We start from the raw sequence: 10,129 nt of genomic DNA, 5'->3' as shown, positions 1-10,129 counted from the left end.
TCTCCAGAGGTAAAGTTCCACATCGTAGTTTGGCCAGGATACTTCGTTGAGATCTATTGAAAATAGTGCGGGCATATGTTGATACTGATAAAGAGGTCTTAAACAGCCGGAACGTTCGTAGTTTGTTGCCGTTACAACAGCCAGTATCATCCCATAGTTGTGAATACCAGTTAGAATAATCAATATCAAACAACTTCTCTTTTATGAAAATGAAATCCATTGGTGAAATACGCAGCATGTCAACAAGAGGTAAATCCAAAGAGATCAATAATTGTAAAACTTTGTTATCCCATGACTTACGGAAGGACAATGACCAGTTGTGAATATTGCTTATAATACTATTGAGCTTAAAAGATTGTAGGCGCTTCCAATAACGGACAGATTCAATACGATGTTTTGTGAGGTTAGAAAACCAACCCATCTCGCCTCTTACGGCTAAGTTCGGGGTATTACGACCTACACCCAAAAAGAAACGACATGCCCTATTTTGGATAGCATTTATACAACCGAATTCACGTGACCCCCAAACAGCAGAGCCATACGACAGTATTGGTTGAACTAAGTTATCATAAAGTTATCATAATGCCTCCCACCAACTGCTTTGAATTTACTAATTAAGATACCCAGTGCTCTTCCAGCAGACTTAGCGATTTCCTTTGCAGTGAAATTAAGATCAAGGTGTTCCTGTAACCACAGTCCTAGATATTTATAGGCGTTACATACATCGATGTCGTCGTTGCCACAAGAAAATCTGAACTCGGTTCTTGCCATAGAAACAGGTCTATAATGAACTATTTTGGTCTTCGAAGCATTAATCTGCAAACGCCATCTTCTGCACCATTGATTGACACAGTCTAACATAGACTGTAAAGAATCTTCGTCTCCTGCAATGAGCGCAATATCATCTGCGTAAAGAAGAACACTAAGCATGAAATTGGCGTTGATCTGAATACCACAATTCAGCTGATTGATTTCATCCACCAAATCATTTATGAACACCGAGAATAATGTTGGCGACAAAACGCAGCCCTGTTTAACGCCACTATTTACGGAGAAATCTTGTGACAAATATCCATTAACACTAACACTGGATTGGGTATTATCATACAAAGATTTCTCTGCGGAAAAGAATCTGCCACTAATACCAAGTTTAACAATCTTATACCTAAGACAATGTCTGTTCACACGATCGAAGGCCTTCATAACATCAATATAGCAAACAAAAGTTGAACTTTTCTGGATTTTCCTATTGCTTATAACAGAAAACAAAGTATAAATACTGTCAACTGAACTCCTATGCTTACGAAAACCGTTTTGCTCCTCAGCCAAAACCTCATTACATTCAAGCCAAGCAGAAAACCTAGCATTCAATATGTCTGAATAAATTTTACAAGGAATACTAATTAGGGAAATGCCTCGGTAATCTAAAGGATCCCTGGGATTACCACCTGGTTTTGGAATTGGTGTGATCATACTCTTACGCGAAATATTAGGGCAAACACCTTTGTCAAAACTAAACGAACATATTCTATACAACATATCCACACATGACCTATTTTTTAGCGCCTCCGCAGGAATGCAATCGACACCTGTAGCTTTACCACGTTTTGCACGAGTAATAGCAGATAGAACCTCTTGGCGAGTTATTGGCTGATTCAAGGTGGTGACGTCATAAGATGGTTGTTGTCTGACACCGTTATCTAGCTCCTGCATCACAGATTGAATGCTGAACATAAAAATACAAATGACAGTCCACTTGTGTCTTTCTTGGCTTGGTCATCTCCTCAGTCATCCCCCATCATTGTCTTGCTAATTAACCCGGTCTGGTGATCCTCTCAATCCCTAAATAAACAACTTGCCCGACTGGCAAAAGAGGAACACCCCGCAAAAACAACCCAAATGAATTCCTTCTTTAATATATTATAGTGTAACTAATTAATTTGGTCATTTACAATAAAAGGTGACTAAATGTTTAATACATTATTCACTTTAGATCACGTTGAATAATTTCTAGAGAAATCAGTACACAAGTACATATCACAGATGATTCCAGAGACAAATAGTTTATGAGATTCTAGTTTATGAAAAGCATTAAAGGGCCACTGATCCGGAGCGATTAATGTTTCTCGCCAACAGTCTAATTACGAACCCTAGCTGCGAAATGGTCAACCCCTGCTCCCTCGACCGTGACGGACATGGAGACTGGGCTACTGTCCGCCTTGACAGAATTTCTTCAACCTAATCAGTGGGACATTAGGAAGGGTGGATGCCCATCAGATGCCGTTATTTGAAACTATCCATGGTAGTTCTTGTCTGATTGTAATAAAGTATCCCAACAGTGTAGGCTTTTTCAGATTTTCAAATGTTTGGATGGTTTAGTGACTGATCCAATTTGATCCCATTTCTGTGTTTTTAACCTCAATATTTAATCATGTAAAAATATGATATAGAACAATTTATGATATAAAAAAATTCTAAATTGTACGTCTCAACTTCTAAAATGCCACTCAAACAAGTTAAAAATATTATGTCTATTACGTATGCTATGATATTAAAAACACACATTTGATATATTTGAATCCATAAACTAAACAACCCCACTTTGCCATTGCAAAATAAATCTGAAATTTTACTTAGGTACATAGGTATATACAGTTTGTAACTAAGTACACAGCAAATGCTTATATATATTTCTTATGTAACAATGAAGCTCTGTTCGTATCCTCAAAACAGTGTCGGCCCATAAGTTGTTTTTTCAGGCAATCAAACTTGCATGCAATACAGCGATTACTACTCTCTTGCTGTAACTCTTGTTTGGTGGTAAACCTACACATATGTTATTTGTCATCATTCACTTGATGGTCAGTCAATGAATTTATAAAAGGTATAATTAGTGATAACACCACTCAGATTACCCAACAAAGGTTCCCATTTGGCATTTCTTGTGTCTGGAGTATATACTCATCATTATAAATTGAGGTCTGATGTGGCAAATGTATTACAATCTTATGTAATACGCGCATGGAAGTGCAGTAAGAGGAATTATCAGCTGAGTTACAAAACAAACATCGATCAAAGGATAACACGCTGATTGATTAATTGCTTTTATCCTGCACAGCGGATTTGTCAAAAGGTAGTGTTTATGTATGTAGATTCACTCATCTATACTGAATACACCCTGTCGTAAAGTGCCTGTGTAAAAACAACGTCCTTCCTTCAAAGGATTAACCGCCAATACATTGATTGATTGCTCATTATTGGCTAACTGAATTACTTTTTTAAAGAATGGCGAACATCATGCAAATAGTTGCCAGGTGTGCTATCTTGGGTGACCAATGGGACTATACACCAATGTGAAAAACCTGAAACGATAGATCACTTTTTCGCATATTAGACTGTTAAAAGACACATGACATGGAACAGGATACTTTGTCAGCTGCAGATGAATGGCATCAATCCTTTACGTGGATATTGATGGATACATTCCCCGAACAAGGTAATAGCCAGATATTGTTACTATAACTTTAGTCTGTTTTAATTTTAATATTTGCATATTGTTTTTATTTATTTGTTATGGCATTCAACAGAATCATTTTTGTTGCCGTGAAGTGTAATGAGACAGAAAACATACACTAGGTCGCACTCAGGGCGTGTGTGTGAAATATGATACACGTTGGCAATCTATTAAATGTCTAGATATTACAATCATGTTATAAATTCACTAAGTATAAGCATTCTATTAAGTTTCAAAATGAATACAAATATCATAGTAAACTAATTAGGATTATAAGACAAAATATAAAGACGTACATTGACTTCGTTATTTCAGTCCTAACATTTTTTACCACTGGCAGATGTTAAATTTAAAATGTTAAAACCTGCATTGAGAACACAACGCCAATCGTAATCCAATGCTTGTTTGATCAGCATTCTTGATTTACTCCCACTTTGCCTGTAGTTAATCCGACTACAGTTAACGAATATCAGATTATAATTAACACCCTAATTAGCAAGGTCATGTCTGGCTGTTTATTGCCAGTTTCTATGAGGTGTCCTCTCACGTAGCCAGATTCTGTCAAAACAGGTCTCTCACATATGGGATCTGGCTGACCAGGGTTAGTGTTTTGATAACGCATGTCCAGATGAGCCATATAGTCTGTATCAACAAAATGCTCAATTAGTGAGATTTGGGAATTTTGTATTGAGACACATTTGGATGGTATTATTTGAATTTCTTAACATTTTTCATATTACGTGTGCTCAGTTTGTAAGATTACTTAAATTTATATTAAAGTGAGATACATTGATATGGTATTATTTGAATTTTTTTACATTTTACAGAGAATGTAAATGAAAATATGCTGGGTGCAAAAGATGTAGTGTACTAAGAAAAATTATGAGAAATGGTGGCTGAAAATGTTAACAAATGATGCTTCTTTGGCTGTAATATTACACACACATGGACACCACATATATCGAGTGCAAGTATCCACTTCTGAATACCAGCCTAATCATCGAGTGATAGTAACCACTTCTAAATCCTAGCCTATTCACAAAGTCAACAATCGGTTCTAAAGTCATGTTTTTTTTGCTGCTTGTTAAGAACCAGTTCTTAAATCAAGCCTATTTATGTATGTTAGCATCCACTTTTTAACAGTGATAAACAGTGCCAATACCACTCAACACGTGTACGACAAGGTAATAGTTTAACTGTTACACATACAGATTCCATTCACATACGTATTCCTGTATGGACCAATTGTCTAGTGACACTGGGCGGTGGGACAGCCTTGTGGACACGAAATTGTGCAGAACTATGGATTGAGAAATAACTAAATTTTACATTGTCGTATTAGACTCGGATGCAGCAACTTTGACACTGCATTATCTAGTCTTTGAAGGACTGTTGTAATATGTATTAGTTTGGGGAGCGACATTAATATAGGGGAAACACTGTTTGTCAATCCCACTGTACACTACTAGTGGTACAAGAATAAATATTGTTTAAACTATACACACACTTGCATACATCTTCAATCGTGTCGCATTGTAGATATACACTATAGCCCTAGAACCAAGGCTCACGCTTCAGTGGCTAATGCTAATTACCTGGCTCGCATCTCTCACATAGCCATAGTGTAATGTTGTCTTAACAAGAACTTTTTAGGAAGACTCTGGCTAAGTGAGAGTGAACCGTTTCTGAGCGTGTTCACCATGAACAGTGTTCACCACATGCAAAACAATTTTAATCAATAAGTGTTCAATTTCTTATGCTGTGTCCCACTTAGGGGGATTGTAAATATTTGTATTGTGTTTGTATTTGATTAAAATGACATTACATGATTATAAGTTATATATGTATCATTTATTTATGTGTGACTAAATTTATACCACTAATCATATGCTTAAAATGATAAAAATATTAAAGAAACATTATGTGACTATAAACTATTGTTATATATGTATAATTTGTTTATTTTTTGTATATCTGTAACTTTATATATAACATGAATCGTATATATATATTTTTGTAAATTTTTTAAAATGAAATAAATTGGCAAAGTGTTGAATCCCCTACTAATCCCCCTTTGTGGCACCATTAGTACTACTTTACAAATGCCAATTTCTTGTTGATGCATAGAGGGGAGTTTCCATATTTCTTCCCACACCGTTATCAATATAAAAGTTACTACAACCAGGTGAATAGAAGTATATATGCATAATGACAATCAGCAAATTAACAGATAATTTAGCAAGTAGCACATCGTTGTATGGGGGCAGCAGGAGAGTAAGATCAACAAATTGTAAACAGGCTGATTGGATGGTAATTGAGCAGCTGATTGATAGATTCTAGCTGTAAATCAACTTCAGTATGACAAAGTCGAAATCCACTCCACTGTCAAAGTGATGGAATCAATCAACATTCAATCAGCTTGTTTATCCTGAATGATGTACATCGAAATGCCGCTCTATTCAATAAACAGGGAGTTGTTATCACTTAAGTGATATGTTTCGTTATGTATCCCCAAACTGTTTACTGCAGTATAAGTGATATCTGATTCAGTTTGCGAATGACCAAACTTTTGAAGATTATTTAAGTTCTACTTTAGTAAACTGCATCTTAATAATTTGATTTCAGATTAAAACATCTCATTCCGAATTCGTGTAATCCTATTTCAGGTACTAAGAAATACTGTATTTTTACATATTAGATATAAATCGATCAGTACCAGTTTTTATGTGTCTGGTCATGAGTTAACTAACAGAATGATTATATATTTGTTGTCATTACATGTGTCATTAAGCATCATTTATGCCATTATAATGTTCTCTGATCCATTTCATCGTACAGCATTTATTTCATTCAAAGTTTTGAATCTCACATGATGACATGAGAAATGTTACTGTTCCAGTTCAGTTCGTTCTTCAAGTGTTCCAACCAATATAGTCATTATGGTTACTAACGGCCTGATTTTAATACCTATCAAGTTAGATGTTATATATGAGTGTATGCACACACATTCACACAAAACATAGGTAATTTGTGAATTCTGTTCAGATGAAAAAGAAATATCTAAGTTGATAAATCTTCCCTCACGCTGAGAGAAGCATGGCATTATTCGTTAATTTTTAAATAATTTTATCTGCATAAAAGAAGGGATTATAAAAAAATCTGAAACAAACTTCCGTATACTACCATTTCACCAACATTGCGACATTGACCATGGAATCATGTTAATTTCAATCTGATTTTAATGTCATAATTATGCGAGGTTCCTCATTCACACATTCATACAAATTGACTGCTCAACACAAAACAATATGCAACCAACCAAATTCAGTACAATACAACTTTCACCGCCTGTGCATACCACACTGTTGACGAATCTCTCAGGTGTGTTAAAGCGATAATCACATGGCGACATGTTTAACAAACCTACAGCTCAGCAGATTTAAATAACATCAGGTAAAAATCAGGTCACAATACAGAAGTGGACATCCATAAATCTTGCTTTTGTTATGCATTCCACTTCTAAATGCCCTTCAAAGATGTAAGATGAACACAGTTCATAATGATTAGTCAACTTAGTCATTAAAAGTAATCAAATATGACATGATCGAGGCATGGGGTTATAAAATTGCACAATCTGGTGGGATTGTGAATGTGATTATTGTGTCATGTGAAACAAACAATACACTTGTATGTATTTATGTATAATGCACAGTGCACAAAGGTATATATTTCCTGGTGTAACATTTAACGCTTATTTATGTATTTGCTGATTTCAAATTTCATCATATATGTCAGACAATTCATTTTTGTATATTTGTATACATGCAATATTGTGTATGCATATGATGTTACATGCAATATGAGTAAAATTAAAAATGTCACCATAGTTTCAAATAACTCATATTCGTATATTTGCTATTGCTATATGCAATAAACAAACTGTGATAAACTTTACTGTTTACCAACAAGCGCTGGCATACTTGCTTTTCTACAACAGACTATAGCTGTAATCCCCATTGTTGTAAGAGGCCGTCTTAACTGACTTGACTCACTCATGAATTAACAAGGCAGTACGCCTTGTTAATTGGTGACTCTTAACTGCCTTGAATCACTCATCAATTAACAGGGGATTAGGTCTTGGGGCGTGCAAACTACAATCATTTAGTTTGGTTTGGTTTGGTTTTATAGTTTTAGGGCGACGTGGGTCAATAAGAGGCCTATTTGCGCTCAACACATTGACTTGATTTAATAAACAATCATACGTAATTTCATTGCCAAAAGGAATCGTTTAGCTAAGATAAAAGAAACGACAACACTATTAATTTGGATAGATGTATACATATATGGAATAACCTCTGCTTCGTGTTACGGATTAAAAACCTTAAGTAATCACTTCCATTTCTGAAACATGAAATACTCATTCAATAAAAAAGCAGTAGGTTCAGATGACAGAGTGTTAAAATGATTTAAAACCACAGAACTAAATCTGTCTAAGCCATTCGAGAGCCTGTCTAGATTACATCATATTTTCCAGATGACGAGACAAAATCTAAAACTGCCCGTTGCACAGACCCATACATGATATTGAGGCCCAAAACTGTTTCTAATGAGAATACATCATCAACCTCAAGTACAGCACTTCTGAGATTTTGTCTTATGTTGTTATGCCCAGGCCATGTAATTAGATAATGTTCGATGTTTTCAGGCGTCTCCAAATTGCAATGGCCACATTTAGAAGAGACCGTCTTATCTATAATACTCCTGTAGGCATTTAGCCCACAGTGTCCAAGTCTTAGACGTGAAAGAATAACCTCATCACGCCTTTTACGACGACGAATTTTATGACCAGATTTTAGTGATGGTCTAAGTTTGTACATATGTCGGCCGGTAGTACCTGTATCCCACAACTGTTGCCAACTCCTTGTAACAGATTTCGATAAAACATTTTCATAATCTACAATCATTTACTATCACCCACCAGTTATCTCCCCTTGTGGACATTACCAAAATTGGAAATTTTTGGAAATGTCTTGGAAACATCATCTTTTCAAGACATTTCCAAGCTTGTAAATGTGGACTTTTTTTCCAGTGAAATTTCCGGTTGTTACTGAGTATTTGAAGCACGGGAATGCATTTGGAACTGACGGCATTCAAATGATAAATTCTGACGTTCTTTTGTATATAGGTAGCATATGATTATGGCCTTTGATTGTTTGTGGCTATACCCTAGATGGGTGGTTGAAGTACTGTAAAACAACAGTCTTACTGAGAGGGTATATAAGCCCACAAATAATATCATTCAAAGAATATTTTATTCTATTACGTTTTTAATCGTAATGAATTTGTACATTTTAGATGCATGGCTAACATTGAATACAATTGCTAGCCGCGATCGCTAGGGATGGTATATAGAGAATCTCACCCGAGTGTCTTTTGATATCAAATATATCACCACGAGTTGATAAAGTAACAAATATCCGAGGCTTGCCGAGGATATTTTTTACTTTTATCAACGAGTGTTGATATATTTGATATCAGAAGACACTCGGGTGAGATTCTATTTATCATAAAAATCACTCTTCATTAGTTTTCAATGAAAAATGTACATCTCTGAACACAGTACTGCCAGTAGATTTGCAGTGCAGCGATGTCATAACATTGTGACGTCAACAAGTTCATGACGTCATAGCATTGCCAGGGCATTGTACAAAATCTACTATCAAAACGATATCTCCTAGGAAGTATCGTCTGATCTCACACAAGCGATATCTACTGTGGAACACAGTTTTGGATGATAAAAATCTTTTGCCCACTTTACTGCTGTGTTTGTCAATGAATAGTTAAATTACTAGTTTCAATAATATATGTGATAATCTGGTAGTTATACTGTCATCCGATGACAGCTTTTTTATAAAGTATGCATATATCTTTTCTTTCTGTCGTCATGATATGGATGAAATATTGCCGATGTGACGTAAACTTTTAAATCACTCACTCACTCTTTCCACGTACTACAAGTCATTTCTGAGAACGTATTTCCTGGGAGCGAGGGATAAAACTCAACTGAATATTAAGTTTTGTTGTTGGATACGTATGTGTACACCTTGTGTAAGACCGCCTCACCTTTTTCACATTTTATGGTAGACATGTGGAGGATATTTCCAATTTGATTTGTCAGTTACAAAAATGATATCCGATGTAATTTCCGTTTTTAACTTATACCATACGTTCCCGAATTATTTCAGGTGAACAATTGACTAGACTTAGCATATGTTTATGGCAGGATACGCTCACCTTTTCGCAAACACCTGGTATCATCACTATTTCACAGTGATTCATAAACACATGCTCTCTCATCGTATCTGGTCCAAACTCGATTTGTTCATAAACAACATCGTACAACAGTAATACTGCTGAAACAAATATATGCTCATGATATAGTCACAATTGTACAATCGACTCTGCTTTGAGCAGAGATTTCATATGAATGTAGAAAAGGTTTTGTCGCTTCTATTTATGTAAAGCTGCAATAAGTAGTGATTTTTACCTGCAAAAAGAGTGACCCCCGTCTTCAGGTACCGCTCAATATGTCTTGTGGGAACAACTCTTCCTCTT

Source organism: Haliotis rubra, unplaced genomic scaffold (assembly GCF_003918875.1).
Source record: "Haliotis rubra isolate DU_JTF1 unplaced genomic scaffold, ASM391887v1 Scf5, whole genome shotgun sequence".
NCBI classification, from domain to species: domain Eukaryota; kingdom Metazoa; phylum Mollusca; class Gastropoda; order Lepetellida; family Haliotidae; genus Haliotis; species Haliotis rubra.
Note: the sequence above shows the minus strand (reverse complement) of the source record.